The sequence below is a fragment of the Anser anser genome, assembly GCF_964211835.1.
Source record: "Anser anser genome assembly, chromosome: 2".
Lineage (NCBI taxonomy): Eukaryota > Metazoa > Chordata > Aves > Anseriformes > Anatidae > Anser > Anser anser.
This window is the reverse complement of record NC_139721.1, coordinates 148,398,151-148,415,038: the sequence shown is the minus strand read 5'-3', so window position 1 is coordinate 148,415,038 and position 16,888 is coordinate 148,398,151. Positions and strand designations below refer to the sequence as shown.

Here is a 16,888-nt window from a genome sequence, read left to right as displayed (position 1 = left end):
TCACCATCACAGCAGGCTTTTTAAGCTGTATGACAGCAAAATAACCTTTTGGTGCTGTTTTTCCCCTGGACTGTGTACCTATTATTGTGCCATTGTGACAGGGGGTATCAGTAGCAGCCATTATCTGCTATTTGAAGAGTGTTTATCCATTTTCCAACTAAAACAGCCGCAGAACTTCTGAGAAAAGTTGTTCTGAAGCTTTTTGTTTTCCAAGTACTGATCAGAGCCATGAGAAGTAGTCCTTGGGAGGGATCTCAAAAGTCACCCTCCTTCTAAGGACAGCTTCCCATTTTGATTAACCGGGAAGTTAACGAAGCTTTTAAGTCTTTTGGATTTCTTACTTGATCTTTCTTCTTCAAGGCCTTGTCTAATCTCAGTGTGGAAACAGTGCCAACAGATGTTTGCAGTGTTGCATCGGCTGCAGATCTATCGCTGCGTAAGCATAGGGGGCTGTGGGAGTTGAGTGGTGGAGAGAAGCAGGTGGGTTGAGGTCGCTAATAGGTGTTTGGGAGGAATGATGAGGAGCTCAGATTTCATTCAAGAAAACACGGGAAGGAGGGGCTCACGTTGGTAAGGGCGCTGCCCGTGGATGCTGTTTGTGAAGTGTGCCACGCTAGGGGGAGTCTTTTGTTAGACCAGCAAACGCAGCCCTCCCAAACACATATCCTCTTTGTTTCTGCTCTCCCTTTGTCAGTCTGCAGTTGGTTTTTGTGGTTGCACTGAGGTGAAGTAAACTGGAAACCCAGCACGGTGAACCTTGCAATAGATCCCGTGTGTATCTGTGCCCTCAGAAACCGCTGATTTCTGGCACTTGCCAGAAACGGGAACTGTATGGTCAATTAAGTGCCTCTGTGTGGTCCTATATCATTTCAGTTATATTCTGGCTTAGTCATGATTCACGCTACCCTCTTTTTATAAAGCCAAAGAAACACCCAAAGTGTGCACTGGGGCTGGAAGGGTAGGTGGCGGTGAAAGGCTCGGCTGTGTTCCTGTTCCTCCTTTGCCCCGTGGTGAAGTCCTCTGAGCACGCCTTGCTCCCAAAGCAGCTTCTTGGCCAAAAGTGGGGGAGAAGGGGTTTCCGCGGCCCAGGCTCTGTTCTTCTGTGGCTGCTTCTACCTCTAGCACACAGCTCAAACCACCCAGCCCCTCTCTCGTGCCCACTGCTCCTTCCGTCCCCTAACTGCAGTCCTGCACAGCTCTTCCCGAGGCAAAATCACAGTTCCTCACCAACCCAGTCCCGCTTTTCACCATCTCTCCTTTCTTCTTAGCTTCGTCTCTGACCCAATGCAATATCCGATCCCACAGCCCCATGCCCTTTCCCCAAACCCTTTCTACTTTCAAGCCTCAGGTACCCACTAAGTGCCACCCCTGTCTCTCTTTCCCTTTTTCTCCTGCTCCATGCACCTAGCGGATCACCAGCTCCTTCCACTTGCCCCCCGTTGCCCCCCGAAGTCGGTGTGCCCCGAGGAAGAAGACTTGCCGCTCCAGCTTTGGCAAAGACTCAGGCCCAGCCTGCAGGTACCAGCAGCCTGCTTGCAGGGGGCCCTGGCGGGATGTCGGAGCCAGCAGGATTGGGGCCGCGAGCCTCGAGCTCCTAGGAGAGGGGCACTGAGCAGCTCGCGGGTGCAGCTCCAGGCAGGGCGGGAGTACTGACACTTCAAAATACAGGTTTTGAAAGTAGCGTGCTCGCTGTGAAGTTGTTGTTGTCTTTGTTCCTTTCTCTGCAGGATAACAAGGCAAAGTCAAAGAAGCCAAAGTGCAGTAGAAGTGCTGGCTAAAGCTGTGTGTAAAAGCTGTAGTTAGATTTTCAAAAACATCCTGCAGATGCTATTATTTTTTTTTCCTGTGTGTTTCTTCTCTGCAGCAGTAACTTCTATAAACTGTTACATCCTACACGAACAGTACGCGCTCCAACACAGCTGGGTTTTCTGAAGGTGAACTGTACTGATTAGGCTAACATGAAGTTCACCCATAAGTCAGTTAAAGCAGACTTTTGCTGGTAGACTACAATTTATCACAAAATTCCCGTTTAATGGGAGACAAAATAATCCTTTTGAGTTGTCAGCTTGACATATTTGTGCTCGTTTCTGTAAAGATGGGATGACTGAGGCAGCACGTTTATGGATGTGCCTGCACAGGTAGAGGAGGACTTCATGCAAAGCACAGAGGATTGCCTAGGAAGGTTTGTTACCTTTAACAAGTTGGTATGTCCAGGAAGTTTCATTCTGTGGTGGGCCCGTCTTCAGATGTTCTTCAGTTCATGATGTTTTGGGTGTTGTTGTGCTGATGCAGTTTGGGATTCCTGAAGAAACTATTTCTGAATTCAATAGCTGCCCCTAGTCCTGAACAGCTTGTCTTCCTCACGGTGAACTCACAAAAATTGCAGCATTTACGGCTTCTTCCTGTGAAAGAATTTTGTGCCTACTGCACTGTGTTGCTGTCTTGGGAATGGAAAGATTTTGTTCTGGCTGTTGTGTAAAAAAACCTTCCCCACACACACCTACAAAACAAACAAGCAAAAAAAACTCCAAGTGAAAACAAACCGCACAACAACAATCCTCCCTCCCTCCACCCAAAAAAGCAAAACCCAACCAAATTAAAACCAAACCAAACCAACACTCTCCAAGAGTGTTTTTGTGTGGCTGAGAAAAGCAGAAGTGTGGTGGATAAAATTAAGGCTCTTTCAATTAAAAAGTGTCAGTTCTCCGTGTAAAACTTGAAATAAATGTGTGTAAGGATGGAAAACGGGCAGCAGCTCTGATACCTTCTGTACTCTCGTACCTTCCGTCGTGATGCTCACCTGCATGGCACAAGATGCGCATGCAGAGGGGACGCTTCTTGCAGTCATTTCCCTTCAGCCTTTATCAGTAAACAGAACGTTTTCAAATAGTAAAGCAGAAATTGCCAACTCATCCTCAATTTGGTGATAAAAACTTCTTGTATCGGTTTCTGGGCTGATCCTGAGTTGGGTAAACAAAGGAGAGCCCCCACTTGTGCTGTGTTGGGTTTTCCCAAGGAGGCTGATGAGAGATCACATTAATTTAACCTTCTCATGCTAAGGCGTGGATGAGACAGTTGTGGTAGGAATGTAATTTTAACACCTACTGTTGGGAAAATAAATTGAAATTGTTTAGGATGTGGTGCTAGTGATAAATAGCGTTCTGCTTGTTAGAACTGATATCCGGTATGTTTGTGTTAAACACGTTCATGTGCTGTGTGTATCTTACAGAAAAACAGTTCATTGCTACCTTATTCAAATACATATTTCATAACTATTAATTCTCTGGTGGCGTTCTGCAGTCCTCTCAGTGACCGTCCTCCTTTCTAAGAGAAACGTGTAAATAACAACGCAGGACAAGCTGTGAAATTCAGCAGTAACTGTGGGCTTCAAAGCAGGGCCCTGCGATTGATTATCCAAACGGGGGTCCTGATCCAGAGCTGTGGTCCCACGGGTTAAATACAAGGACTTTATTATTCCTCAGCGTTGTTGCTTGCAGTCTTTTAACACAGGTAAGGCAGGGTAGCTTCGGAGTCTCTCTTTTATGCGTGGTCAAAACTCACCTTGCTGGCAGGCTTCACGGGGAGATGTCCGGTGGCTGCCAGCTGTTGCTGCTCTTACCGCTACACGAAGAGCTGCTGCTAATCCCCTTCTTCCCCTCTTCTCTATCTCCTCGCAGACAGCCATTCGTTATTATTGTTTATGTATTCTTCCCTTGCTTAAAAATGGATTAGGAAGGGTAAAAAATAAAAACCAAAGGAAGCTCCACCAGCACAAGGATTCAGTGTCCCAGGCTGCCCGGGGTTCAGCTGAAGTGCAAGTGGAAGAGGTGAGCCGGCAGTTTCCAAGGATGGAGACTTGCTTGTTAAATCCTCCCCGCAAAGAAACCGAACGTTTCTTTCAAAGGGGTGCTTGCTCAGTCTTCAGCATAGTTTATTTAGAGGGCTGCGATATGCAAAGTATTGAAATAGCCACGAGCAGTGAAACGGATCTTTCATTTTTTTTCTGCTTTGATCAGTTACCGACATTTTGGCTCTGTGTAACCCTCCACATGTCAATATTTAACATGCAGAAGGCCAGGGGATGGGAGAGCTCTGCAAGCCTTCAGGTTTTTATCCCAGCAAAAAACGTGTCAAAGGAGAAACACTGCCAGGTTCTCTGGACAACCAAAGGGCAGCTCCTCTGGAGACCTGGTGTCCCGCACCTTAGCGTGGCTGATTTTCAGCTCTGGGAGTTGGTGACACCCCCAAGTGCTCGCTGCCCCCTTACAGATGCAGATCCCAAGCTGGGGAGCGAGTTCAGCTGCAAGCAATTACATCCGTGCGTACCTTTGACAATCACGTACTGCTTTGGTTGCTCTTGTTTTGGAAGCGTGTCTGTGTTTATGTGCGTGTACAAGGATCTTGTAGCAGTTTGTGAACGTCTCAGCTTGGGTTTTGCAGCCAGTTATGACCTTTTCTGAAGTATTATTCTGAAATCGGTTTTGGACGTAGCAAGTAGTTAGCTGATTTGGACAGGATTGGGAATTTTTGTTTTTGTTCAGGTTGGGTGTGTGAAAACTGTGCTTCCCAGCTCGCAATGTCACTAATCCAATTTGCTGATTTAAGAGATAGGATTGCTTGACTGCAAATCTAATCTAGCAAGGTCACTGGGAAAATTTGGAATCAGCTAAGCTGGCAGAGAAGGAATGTCTTTGTGCAGAGCAGAGGCTCTGTCTGCTGAAATTGGTTTTCTCAGTGGAGAAGGCAACAGTTTTCTTTAGTTCTTTAGTTCTTTATTTCTGTTCTCACTTTCTCTTCTGAGGTTTGCTACATTACTGCATACATCTTGAAGCATCTTAAAGGAAAAGTGGAGTTTTTCCTGAAAACCTCATTCTACCAAAACAACAACAACAAAAAAACTGATACCACCACCAAAACCTCACCAAGCCTGGCTGGCGTTAGTGAGTGAGTAATGTGCAATTAAGACTACGATAACAAATTGCTCGGCATCTAGGATGGTTTGGGCTGTGGTAGCATACCAACTATCTAAAAAAGAACAACAAAATCCTCTTCAACAAAGAAATCCTCTTTAACTTTGTGATGGGAACAAGGACGCTTTCTCTGGGAAGGCTAGAGAAGGTACCTGAGTCTGCCACATGACAAAATAGATGTACTGTTTGTATATTTGGTCATAATAAATAATTTTGCTTTTAAATAAGGTAGCATCTTTGTGGTCAGATTTCATTTCCTCCTGCTGGCTCCTGTAATCAAAGGTCATTAGCATGACTATACAGCGTTGTAAACTTTTCGATGGTAATGAGTTGCCTGCCATACACCTAGGGTCTTGCAGCTGTTGCTCACGTGAAGGTAACAGACCATCTCCCATGGTCTTGCTGGGACCCACGTCTGTGAAACTTCAACAGAAGGCGGAGATTTCTGTTCCTCCTTGGGTTCTGCCGTGGTGCAGTGGTATCTGCTTGTCCTATAGCATCTACACCAGGAATGATAGGATGTTTTGGAGCCGCTTACAAAAAGAGCTAAGGAGCATAATTCAGCATAAGGACTGAATTAGTGGAGATGAGAGCTGAGCAGACGGCGTCAATACTAAGATTTGTGAGTTAGCTGAGACACTGAATGTTAAACACAGGCTTAAAGCTTTCTCCTTCGTGTTGTTAGGGATCTGCAGGTTTTCCATTCCTCTTGTACCCTTATTTGGTGCCTCCTGGCCTTACGTGATAAGCATTTTTAGAGGAACCCAGTAGGGTAATAGAATATTTCTGTTACCGGTTTACAATTGCAGAGCTAATAAAAGGTCAGCTGATCAGTGTAGAAACTCCTGTCATCTGTGTTATTCCCACCTTCTGGGAAATGACTACCTCCCTTAATCCCCTAGCTAGCAGCAGAAATCGTATAATGACTTCCCTGCTTCGGCGTGAAGTCAGCTGGCCTCGCTGCTGATGGTGGGTGTCTGAATTAATCTGAACTCAAAGGGTCAGATCTGCAAATCGTGCTCCAAAATGACCTGGCTGCACTCTCAAGTGCCAATTCAGGTTCCCAACTGTTGCGCCAACCTTTTTTTCAGCTGCAAGATTTATTAAAACTTTCTGCTTTGTATTTATAGTGTCCATTTCTAGAAAACATTACATTAAATTTAACAGAATCTGAATTTAACAGAAAAAAAAATAAATTTTTCTTTTTGCCTCCCTGTCATGGCTTGTGTATTCTGAACAGGGTGTGGATATACTTTCATTTCACTTGGCCCTGTGCCTTTCCCACCCAGCCACACGAACAAGAGGGAGCATCTTTCTATTCAGAAGTTGGCAAAAATAATGGAGCAGCAAAATTCCACCCTTGGGAAAAATTTTGATATTCTTTTAAGAATGCGAGAAAAGCAGCAGGCTTTGCCTTAAGGTACCAGGGTGAAAATTGATATCTTTGCACAGAATCTTTCATTAACACATGGAAGAACACAGAGAGCACATGGGAAGATGTACAGAAACGTGCTACTACTTGGCAAGAATACCAGCTTTTTTTACTAGGGATTTGGGGCATTTTGGATATTCCCTCTGTATATTCACCTAGAGTTTTGTAGCTGGTACAGGCTGATGTTTCTTATTTTCTTAAAGTCATTTTTGTCTTTATTATCTTTGTTCAGAAGCACTGACATTACTAAAAAAAAAGTTATTTCAACCCATTATAGTTTAAATTGAAATAATGCCATTCAGTGCTGTATATGAACGAGAAGGCATATAACCAACTTGTGTTGGGATAGCTTTCCAGTTTTGTATTCAAGAATAAACAGAAAAGCATAAATGATTCAAATATGAAAGATCAGAGAAGTTGCAGTGTAGATCAGAGAGTTTTATGCCATTAACCAATTCTTGATTATATTCAGCACCAGATGCGCGCTTTGAATTTGCCTCCTTTCTTGTCTCTGATTTCTCAACAGACCCAGGCTGAAGTCCCAAAACACGACACAGTTTCCAGCATTCATTGCTGTACTCTTAGCCCCTGAAGATGACACAGGGAATTGTGCGATGACGCCGATGCAAGTAGCTGGCTCTGCGTCGCGGGGCTAGCAGAGCTACCGGGACTAGGGCTGTAGCTGACTGCCGCGCCAGCAGCAGAGCCACAGCACAAGTAGGTCACCAAGTTAACAGATGTGCCCACGTCCTGCCAGTTGCTGTTTCTCCTGATCCTCCGTCCCGGAGAGAAGGGCTGCGGGTCTGCTCTGACAGCTGGGGTGTCCTGAGGGATAATTTGCTGCCACTCAGTGGGAACAGGGTAGTTTGTGGCAAGATGGGCAGCAGCAGGAGAGCATCACAGAGAGTAGCATAAGGGCAGTACTTCTGCATGCTGTATTCTGGAGCCAATTTTTTTTTTTTTGGTTGGTTTCTAGCAGTGTGGATCAGATAATATTAAAGTTTGTGCTTCTGTTGCAAAGTTTCTGTTTGGCCATACTCTTTTACAAAGTGTGTAAGACAAGGAGCTATTGTCTGTCGGCATTTTCGCACATCTTGAACTCAAATTTCATGTGAAGAAAGCCACTATTTTTCTTTCAAAACATCTATTGTGAAATTCCTTAGTGTGGAAAACTGAGAGCTACAGTAATAGCGGCTGTATTAGTCCCGAGGACCTGTGCATTGAAGAGCTGAGTGTCGATGCTGTCCGTACAGCTACCTAACGGCGCAGAGAACTGCCGGCGTGCTGTCTCTGCCAATATCGCATACTTGAACAGTAATTTCTACATCGGTGTCTAGTTTATTGATTGGAGATTGTGTAGGCTGCTAGTGGGAAATACCAGTAAGTGCAGCTGAGGTTGAGAAATGGTAGCGTGACTGATAGGAAAAAGAAACCTCCTGTGTTGTTATAGAGGTCACTGTGGTTTGTAAAACCGTATGGAGTGGCTGCATTCCGGAGGGTATATTTTTGCAATATTTAAGAGGTAATCTGCTGGCTGTGATATTTATATTCCCAGAAGAGAGCAATATTCTACATTCTGATTTCACCGTTCACACTCAAGCTTTGTCGTTACCATTTATAGGGCACAGTCATTGAGATCAGTGCTTTGCAGAAATAATTCGTTTCATACAGAAATCCCATTCCGAGGAGGTTTCATTCTGTGATTCTGCGATTTTGTAATTAACATGAATTAATTTTCTAACTTGCAGGTAAACGAGGATTAGCAAAGTGCTAAACAGATAATAATCTGTTACTCATCTATACTGTGGTTTCCTTTTTTATATGCACAAACCAGGACTATGCCATTTAACAGAACAGTTGTTTCGCTGCAAGAGCGTGTATTCGCACACAGACTTTCCTGCCTGGATGAGACTGTTCTTTTTGGAAGTACGCTGGTCCAAAAAGTTCTTAAAATGAAGCAAAGCTAGATGACACACTGTGATTGGATAAATTTGTAATAATAAAATATCAGGGAATGTACATAATGTTAGAATGCATGTATTGGTAAAAACCATTTAACATCTGTTTTATGTTACTGGCAGTGACACAGCTACAGTAGTTTCTCAAGGAACTTGAAATTGCCAACACAGTTACCAGGCTGCTTGGGACTCGATTCTGGCTATATTGAACATCTGTGGATGTTTTGCTGTGATTTTTAATTCTTTCCCTATTTCCTTATGGTAGCTTTTTTTTTTTTTTCCTTGCATGTTGACAGTTGCAGTAGGCTGCCTAATTACAGAGTCATCGCAAATCTTTCTTCTTCAGAGCTTTGCTAATGGCAGTCGTTGATTAACGAGAAGCTGCGTTAAGGTGTCATTATATAACCACTGAAACGTTTCTTTCCATTTCATGGTCAGTGACTCTTGTTGACCCCACTGATTAGATCATAAATGCAGAAATGTCCTCCTGGAAGTTGTGAGGTTCAGCTAAGGGCAGGAAAGAATTTTAATATTGTTTTATTGTCAAGCCATTTTCAAAAGTAATACAGAATCCTGTTGATGTGCTTCACCTCTAGGATATAAATTATTCTTGGGAAAAATATTGCTCACAAAGTTAATTTGGAATACAGGCACAAATTAATATAGATTGTTTAGTATTCTCTGATTTTAAGAACTAGTATTTTTACTTATCTTTCTCCCATAATACATGGCATATATAGTTAGGTGTGTACATACACCTGGAAACGTTAGCCTTTGGCAAAATTAGTCTTTCACTGTTGAAATTTCACTGCTGATTTGACTTCTTCACACAGTCTCAAATTCTCTATCTGCATGTGTAAATAATCCATAGCTGCTTGTGTAGAATGTTAATAATTACCAAGTATGATTAAAATAATCATTAAATAACCAAATGAATCACTCCCCAGGAAGCGATGCTAGAATTAAAGCTTTATCTTTGTATTTTTAATTTCCATATAGTAGTTTATAAGTCTTTTGCTCTTTGGATGTAATTTCTTATGGTCGTGAAACACAAACTGGAAACCAAGTTTGGCTCCAGCATCCTGTCGTGCTACGCGGGTTATTGAGAGTTCAGTACCACTGCCCAAACCTCTGCAAATGCTGTGACAGGTAGAAGGAGGATGTTTTGCCCATTCTCACTTAGCATTCAGGTAACCAGGAGAGAACCCACGTCTTTAACCGGTGCGGTATGTCAGAGAAATGCTTTCAGTTGACTGTGGGGGAGAGCATGAGAGATGACTGATGAAGACTTTTCTGCCCCTTTCTACTGAATTGCATATATTTCACTTGCTCCCTTCCAGCCTCTTCCATCTTGCCTTGCTTTTCGCTCAGTTCTTTTATGGAGATAGTGCCAATTCCTCATCCTTCGTGCCCAGGACCATTTATTACCCAGTGCTACTCTATGTCCTCCCCTCTGCTGCTTTGAAAAGATTTCCTCCTTTTTTTCCACTCCGTTGTTCTGGGCACCAGTTTGATCCATTGTTAGTAAAAGTGGCTGCTGTGCATGGCATAAGAGGTAGATAAAATGAGCCCCTAACGAAGTGATGATTCTTAGGGAAAAATTGATAATCTGAATTAGGGTACTAAGGCTTGCTGGTCTCACTAAAGCATAAGCTTCTCAAGGTTTTCTCTGTAGTGCTTATTTACGGCAGCTCACTAATCATAGATTTTTCTGTTCATGTTCATTTTTGCAGAGGATTTATCCTGAAATATTTAAGTTTTGAAATCTTTTTTTCTCCCCACCAAAAAAGTAGGAACTGTGAACCTTGCAAGATAAATCTGATTTGTCTTTATGGCCTTTCTTCAGCTGAAGTCAAATACATTCAGGTTAGCTTGTTCCCATGTTGCCTTCCTGTCTAAACTTTCTTCCGGGCTAGAAAATTGATAAGTATCTGATAACCGCTGTGGAGACAAAACAGAAACATAAAGATCATATGTTGTGTAATCATCCTGATTACTCTGAACAGTACTATGCTGCAGGTTTCTCTAATCAAGATTAATTGTGATGTAGGCTACGTGAAAAGCCATGTAGAGTGGATTGTAATTAAATAAAAATATAATCATTTTAACATTGTGCCACTAATATGTATTTACAATAGGTAGTACTTTTGAAAAGACTCTTATTCCCTACAGTGATTAGGAAGCAGAGTTATATTTTCTAACTGCACAGATGTTGTTAAAAGCTCATGTTTCAGGCCATAAAGACTTATTATATTTGAGGTTGTGCTGCAATAGAAAAATGGTTTGTGCATCTGTTTATTGTGTGAGAGACTCAAATTAAAAAATCAGAAATACTATGGATTTATGAAAAAACTAATATGTGTTTGTATATATGTTTAATATGTGCTAGGTAATTTATAGTACGGCATTAGTTACAAAAAATTGCTTTGACAGGTCTTTACAGCTGTATTTAATATAGTGCAAAATAAGAGAATCACCTCTATTTCAGCTTTCTCAGAGTGAGCTGACAGGTCTTAACTTGACTTCTTTCACGTGATATCTTTGAATTTTTGACTACAAAGGATTGTACAAGTACTCCATTTTGAGGCTTAATGAATCAAAACATTTTTAGGGTGTGTATACTCAGGTTTTTTATGTGGGTCCTAAATCTATTTTCCAGAATATTCTGTTCTATATTCTGACACCTAGAAATGTAGTAAGTTTAAATATTCCTTCTATTAATCAGGAAAAAGGGACAAGTCCTTGGCAACCATACAAAAGTACTAAAATCTTGAGCATGTGATTGGATTTCTGCCCATGTGCAGAGTGGCTTTTTTTGGTGACATTTCCCTCTGCCGACGCTGTTTTCACCTGTCACTGTCCTTTTCCTAGATAGTGCCTTCTCAGGTACCTGAACTTCCACTCTCACCCCTTTCGGGGATAACCGAGTGCATCTCCGAAGACCTTTGGCTCTTCCAGCCGGTGGATGCTGGCCGAACGAGGGCAGCTGCCCATGCCGGCTGTTGCACTGGCTGTTCGAGAAACCCAGTTCTTAACCGTGTTTTGGTTTGGTGAGAGCCATATTGGTGTTGTGAGTGTACCAAACACTTGTGGGGAGATCACATCGATGCTGGAAAGAAGCCCTGGTGTCATGAATCGAGCCGTCTCGGGCACTCGGCTGAGATGTTATCGGTTCCATGGCTGTGCTGCGAGCACCAGATGCGGTGGGCTTTTTCTAAATGTGATTTTCTTTTAAAAGATGTGCTTGTTAAAACTGAAGGAAATTAAATTCAAACGTGCTTTCAGATTATATTAAGTCAAGAAAATAAGTGGATAAAAGCAAGGAACTTCTAGCTAGCGGTGTCGCTTGCCTTTCCCCGTCCATCACGGGCTGCAGGCAGGGTGTGCACGAGGCCTGAGGCCTGTAGGATCGGATCCTGCTCCCGGCCGTCCAGGCCTCCGTCACTCGCTGTGTAAGCTTGGTGTAACCTGCGAGCAGCCGTGGGGCTAGGAGTCCTGTGAAGGGTCTGGCCTGAGGAAACCATGCCAGCTTCTAACCACGTAGGAGGTTAAATTCGTCCTGTAAGGACTGCCAGCTGGTGTCCAGATGGAGTTTGGAATTTCTTGATTTCTTTCTGTTTTTAACAATGATTAGAAAATATTGTTCAATGCTAACTTTCCTTGTCTTGTCGTAAACAAGCTGCACCCAATTTGCACACACACAAACATTATGTATTTAAATTCCTGTCAAAACTGCAGGAGGGCTCAAACCGTTCCAGGGAGCATCAACACTTGATGACAGGGCAGCCAATGCCAGTTTTGCTTCTTAGTATGGTTTTGATTTTGCAGACTGGCTGTAGATCATCAAAGATGTCTGTTAAATGTAGTGTCATCCAGATTGTTTTCTTTAGCACTTTTGAGCCCGATTCTCGAATTCTCGAGAGTTCATCACGGTGCTGCCAGCGTGGGCAGGCGGCGCTCAGGTGCGGATGCAGAACTGCTCCCAGAGCCCTCTGCAATGTTTTGTTCTTTGAGCCTCAGGTACGGTCACAGGAAAAGCCTTTTAAAGTGTCATTTGGGCCTAGACAATGAGAATATATTGAGAAGTGAGAACGAGAATAAGAAACAACTTATCACAGGAAATATTATTCTTCTCACAAAATTATCGTCATAATTAAAAGATAAAAAGAATTTATATATTTTTAAACAAATCAGGGAAGACCATACATTTCTGTCTTTCTCAGGACTGGACGCTGGTAACAGAAATGCTTTTTAAATTGGTAATTTGCATTTACTTGATGCCCATATGAAAATATAAATACCATACTGTGTGGGTCAGGAACGACAGTGCCTGCCAGCTCTTCTCCCTGAGTACCTTCATCTGGCCTCTGAAAATGGCCAAAACAGTTTTGTGATTGACTTGGAAGGAGAAGAGTCGCTCCGAATTGCCCGCGTCTCACTCGTTGCAGCGGCAGTAGCAGAGCTATAACCAGGGGCAAATTTTGGCTGTTTTCCTCAGGCCCTTCCCATCCCTGGCAGAGAGGCCATGAATCAGGTATTTGTCGTGGGATGGGAGGAGGATTTTGTGGTGGATCCGGCTGAGGGGCAGGATGCAGTAAAAGACGACAACAAAAAAATCATTTCTGTGATTAAATACATCATTTGTTCAACCTGCAACTACAGTGTCAGAAAAATTGTCTGTTCTAAGCAAACGTCTAATGAATATTATTTATCCAACCGTGACAAGTGAGGCACTGTTGATTTCCCAACTAAATATAATTAAAGGAATGTTATTAAGCTTTAGCAGCTTCAGTTTTGCAAAGATTAATGAGTGTGTGTGTGGGCTTTATAGTTTAGTATTACTACATGACTCTCAGGTCCTGTTATGACTTCTATTTCTGCTGTAACAGTGAGTGCATTTTGAGGGTACCCACTGAATGATGGGCAGTCCGTATGCTCAGGCACACTCCTGCTCTGTTCTGTTTTTTTAAAGAAGACATCCTCACTTTTCTACACCCTAAAATAGGTGATTTCCTTCCCGTAGACGCGGTTCAATAAGAACTTGGACAGTGAAGTTACATTCATTTCATTGCGACTATTTAAACTGAAATTTAACCTCACATATTAAATGCTTTGCCGAGTCTGGGTTTGAGTGGGATGCGATGATTGCAGCGGGAAATGGATACTTCTTGGCACTTTCCCAGGCTTCCGTGCATTGTAAAGGTGTTTCTAATGTGTGTGTTTAGTTGTTGACTATTTTGGAAAGGCAGGAAGTAAATCCACCATATCAGAAGAGAAGACAATTTTTCCATTTTCTTCTCACAGAAGAATGCCAGGTAGTTGGGGATGTTTCTCAAACTCTTCTTAGATCTACCTCGTATAAATTTTGGATTGTCAGGAAGTTATGATATTCCTAGTCAAAATAATAATTTGACGTGGGTCTCATTACGTATTATTGCTGAATCCTAATTGTGTGGGAAAAAAATAAATGTTTTCCAGCTCCCTGTTATGATCTTAGAGTCGCCTTATAATCTTTGAGTTGCTGATGTTTTCATAAGTCTATTTAACTTTTTGGCTACAAAAAATACAAATATCTTTATTACACTTCCTTTTTATGAAATTGGATGGAAAAGAACTTATCTTTTCCTTGTTCCCCATCTCTAAATATGTTTTATGAAATTTTCTTTTGAACTAATTATTTTGCCTTTTATTTGAACTTGCACTGTCTGTTTCCCATTGGGCTTTTGAAACTCTAAGGAAATCACTAGAATTGCAGGAACAGCCTTAACTGAGCTGTACAAATGTGTGGACCATGAAACAACATTCTGTTCTTCTATATTTTATCCAGATTCTCTCTTCCATCTTTAAAAAGGTGGTAGTGCCTGCATAACAGGTACATATATATATATCTACGCACACAGACTTACGCGTTCTAACTTATGCTACTGTCTCTTAAATTCTTACATGAACTGTCAGTCTTATTGTTCCCTGGGAGCTGATTTTCTCTTAAAAATGAAGTCTTTCTAGGAGATACAGTAAAATAAGATTACAGTTAGATTTCCACTAAGTAATCAATATGGATTGACTATAGCTGAGGGCAAGTTTATTTCCTGAACAAAAAGAAATGTGACTTTTTCTGCTTGGGTTTATTAGTTTAAAATTAATGTGACTAGCGTAAATCAGAAAGGCTTAGTATGCCAAACGCAGTGTAGCTATTTGAAATGATACTGAGATGAGGCACTCTGGAACAAATGGCAACAAGACATTTTACAAAAGTAGTCATAACGCTGAAACCAAAGTCTGTGTTATCTCTTGATTAGGCTTTGATTTTGTGATCAGAAGAGAGATTCTGGTCCTCAGAGACGGCTATAATGTATTTTGAAAACACATATGTGATCTGGCAGGGGGTCTCTACTTCAGTAGCTACGTGGTTTTTACTGTCCCCTTCAGAGGTGCTCTGCAATTTGGTGTATTTGAGTGAATCAATCCTTCGGGTATAGAGAATGGGCTCAGGAAATAGGTGAGGAAACTTTGTAAGTAAAAAAGCTGTAGATTAATGAGGTAAACTACAATAAGTGCTTCCGCCTAATCTCAGAGGACTGAAAAGAAGAGATCAAATCCACAGAATTAGAGGTTAGCAGAAAGAATTGTGTTTTTCATAATAAAATTGCGATGTGGGAATTGTTCCTATTGAAATAAATTTAAGCCATTGTTATTTCTGTATAACAGCCTGCCAAATGGCATTACAGGAGGTCAGATTTTAACCACTCTATTGTTCAGATATTTTTTTAGGCTGGAGACAGCTGGCCTGTTCTAGCACTGCAGGATGTAAGCTGGGGACAGTGGGCACGGGAAGTGCTGGTTTGGGGCCGAGATGCACGGACCCACAACTCCCGTTCCCACGGAGCGGCTCTGAGTCCATAGGTACATGTGAGGGGTGAGGGTAGGAAGGAAAGCGTGCTGGCAGTCTGAGTGTATATTTAACTATGAAAGGAAACTGGATACCAAGAGAAGAAAATAGGCATGAGGAAAGGGAGCAGTGGAAGTAAATGATAATACAAAGTTATGAGAAACGTCTCTTGGCTTTATCACAGAGCCCTGAGGTTGAGCAGCAGCACTGCAGTTTCACAAAAGCCTCCATTTGCAAAAGGTGTTTTTTTTTTTTCTCTCCCCGTTTCCCTATTTGGAGGAAACCTTATTCAAACTAGCAAATTTGGAAGAAAATTATCATTTATGAATTTTTGACTTACCTATTAATTTTCCTGTAATGGAAAACACACAGACAGAACTCCCCGACTCCTGCTGCTGCAGATCCTCTAAGCCCTCTAAAAGTATAGAAAATGGCGCGCCTTCTTCTTATCTAAATCATTTATTACATCATGGCTGTTAGCCAGGTAGTCTGTGTGGGGAGTGCTGAATCACAAAGAGTTTTCCTAGTAAACCTTTCATCAATACATTTTTAACAACGGTGTGATTAAAAAGAAATATTTAGTTGCATCAAGAGCATTTCAGACATGGACTTCTCGATCTGCGCTGGGGCTTGGTGTTCAGAAGGAATCTGATTTCATACCTGTTGAGTTTATCTTTTTTGAGTAGTGCTGGCACTTTACAAAGGCAAAAGGCACGCTTCCTTCTATGTTTATTAGAGGTCTTCAGCTTTTTTAACAAGCTGTCTTGTAGCGAAACATCAGCATTTATTTGATTAAAACATAATTTACAACTGGCTAATGCATTTCCACCAGATACATCTCAGATTGGAAAATTCAAAGAAATGAAATCCCAGCTTTTCTCATCATTTTGTGACAACAATTAATGAAAGTTGCTGTTAATTAACACAGTGAAACCTAATTTTATTGGTACTATTTCCTCTGCCCATCTCCCCTAAAACTTTCTGAAGTAGTCTTTGGGAGAATGAATTTTAGAAGTAAGATCAACTTGGCTGTAGTGTTGTTTTAAAGAGGAAGATATTTTCCCTGATTAGTCTCTCCTAATTGAATTTTCTTTTCTAATGAGGTCTTTTGCACTATATATATGAAATCCTTTTGTTGAGAACAATTCATTTTTACATTACCAAAGTGGCAAGATTTAATCTCTAATTCGTTTGAGGGGAGGAAAAGTTAATAGAAATTTTACTGAGAACAGAGCACAACTAAAAATAAAGGGACTGTTAGGTGAACACAAAACTAGGCAAATAAACAAAGCCCGTCCTGTACTTACACGTAAATCAATCCTTATGTGGGGAAAGAAAATGGACATTAAAATGTGCTACTGGTTTTGAAGATATAGTTATACACAGGTAATAGAAACACAATTTGTTTGTATGTGAGAAACTCATGATAGAAATCTTCTAGATATGGCTTTATTTGCTTTTTCTTCAGAAAAAATATTGACATGACTTTGGGATAACACTTATTTTATTGCTATAGAAAATTCAGTTTTCTTTTTGAAGCAGAGAAGGAAGAAAGCATTTTTTTTAACCCACTTTTTCATTCCTAGCAATAGTCTTATCCCTCACAATATCACATTTTCTTTGTTTATATGCATTATGT

General features: G+C 41.6%; 1 protein-coding gene and 1 long non-coding RNA gene across 13 annotated transcripts in view; one reads left to right on the top strand and one right to left on the bottom strand.

The window, feature by feature from the left end:
• PARD3 (par-3 family cell polarity regulator) overlaps window positions 1–16,888 on the top strand; it is a 448,908-nt gene that overhangs the window by 82,807 nt on the left and 349,213 nt on the right. The window lies entirely within an intron of this gene.
• LOC310895159 overlaps window positions 1–16,888 on the bottom strand; it is an 89,153-nt gene that overhangs the window by 22,723 nt on the left and 49,542 nt on the right. The window contains exon 2 of the long non-coding RNA XR_014580492.1: window positions 1–16,888. This exon is cut by the window's left edge and continues 22,723 nt beyond it; it is cut by the window's right edge and continues 47,041 nt beyond it. This is a non-coding gene — a long non-coding RNA (uncharacterized lncRNA).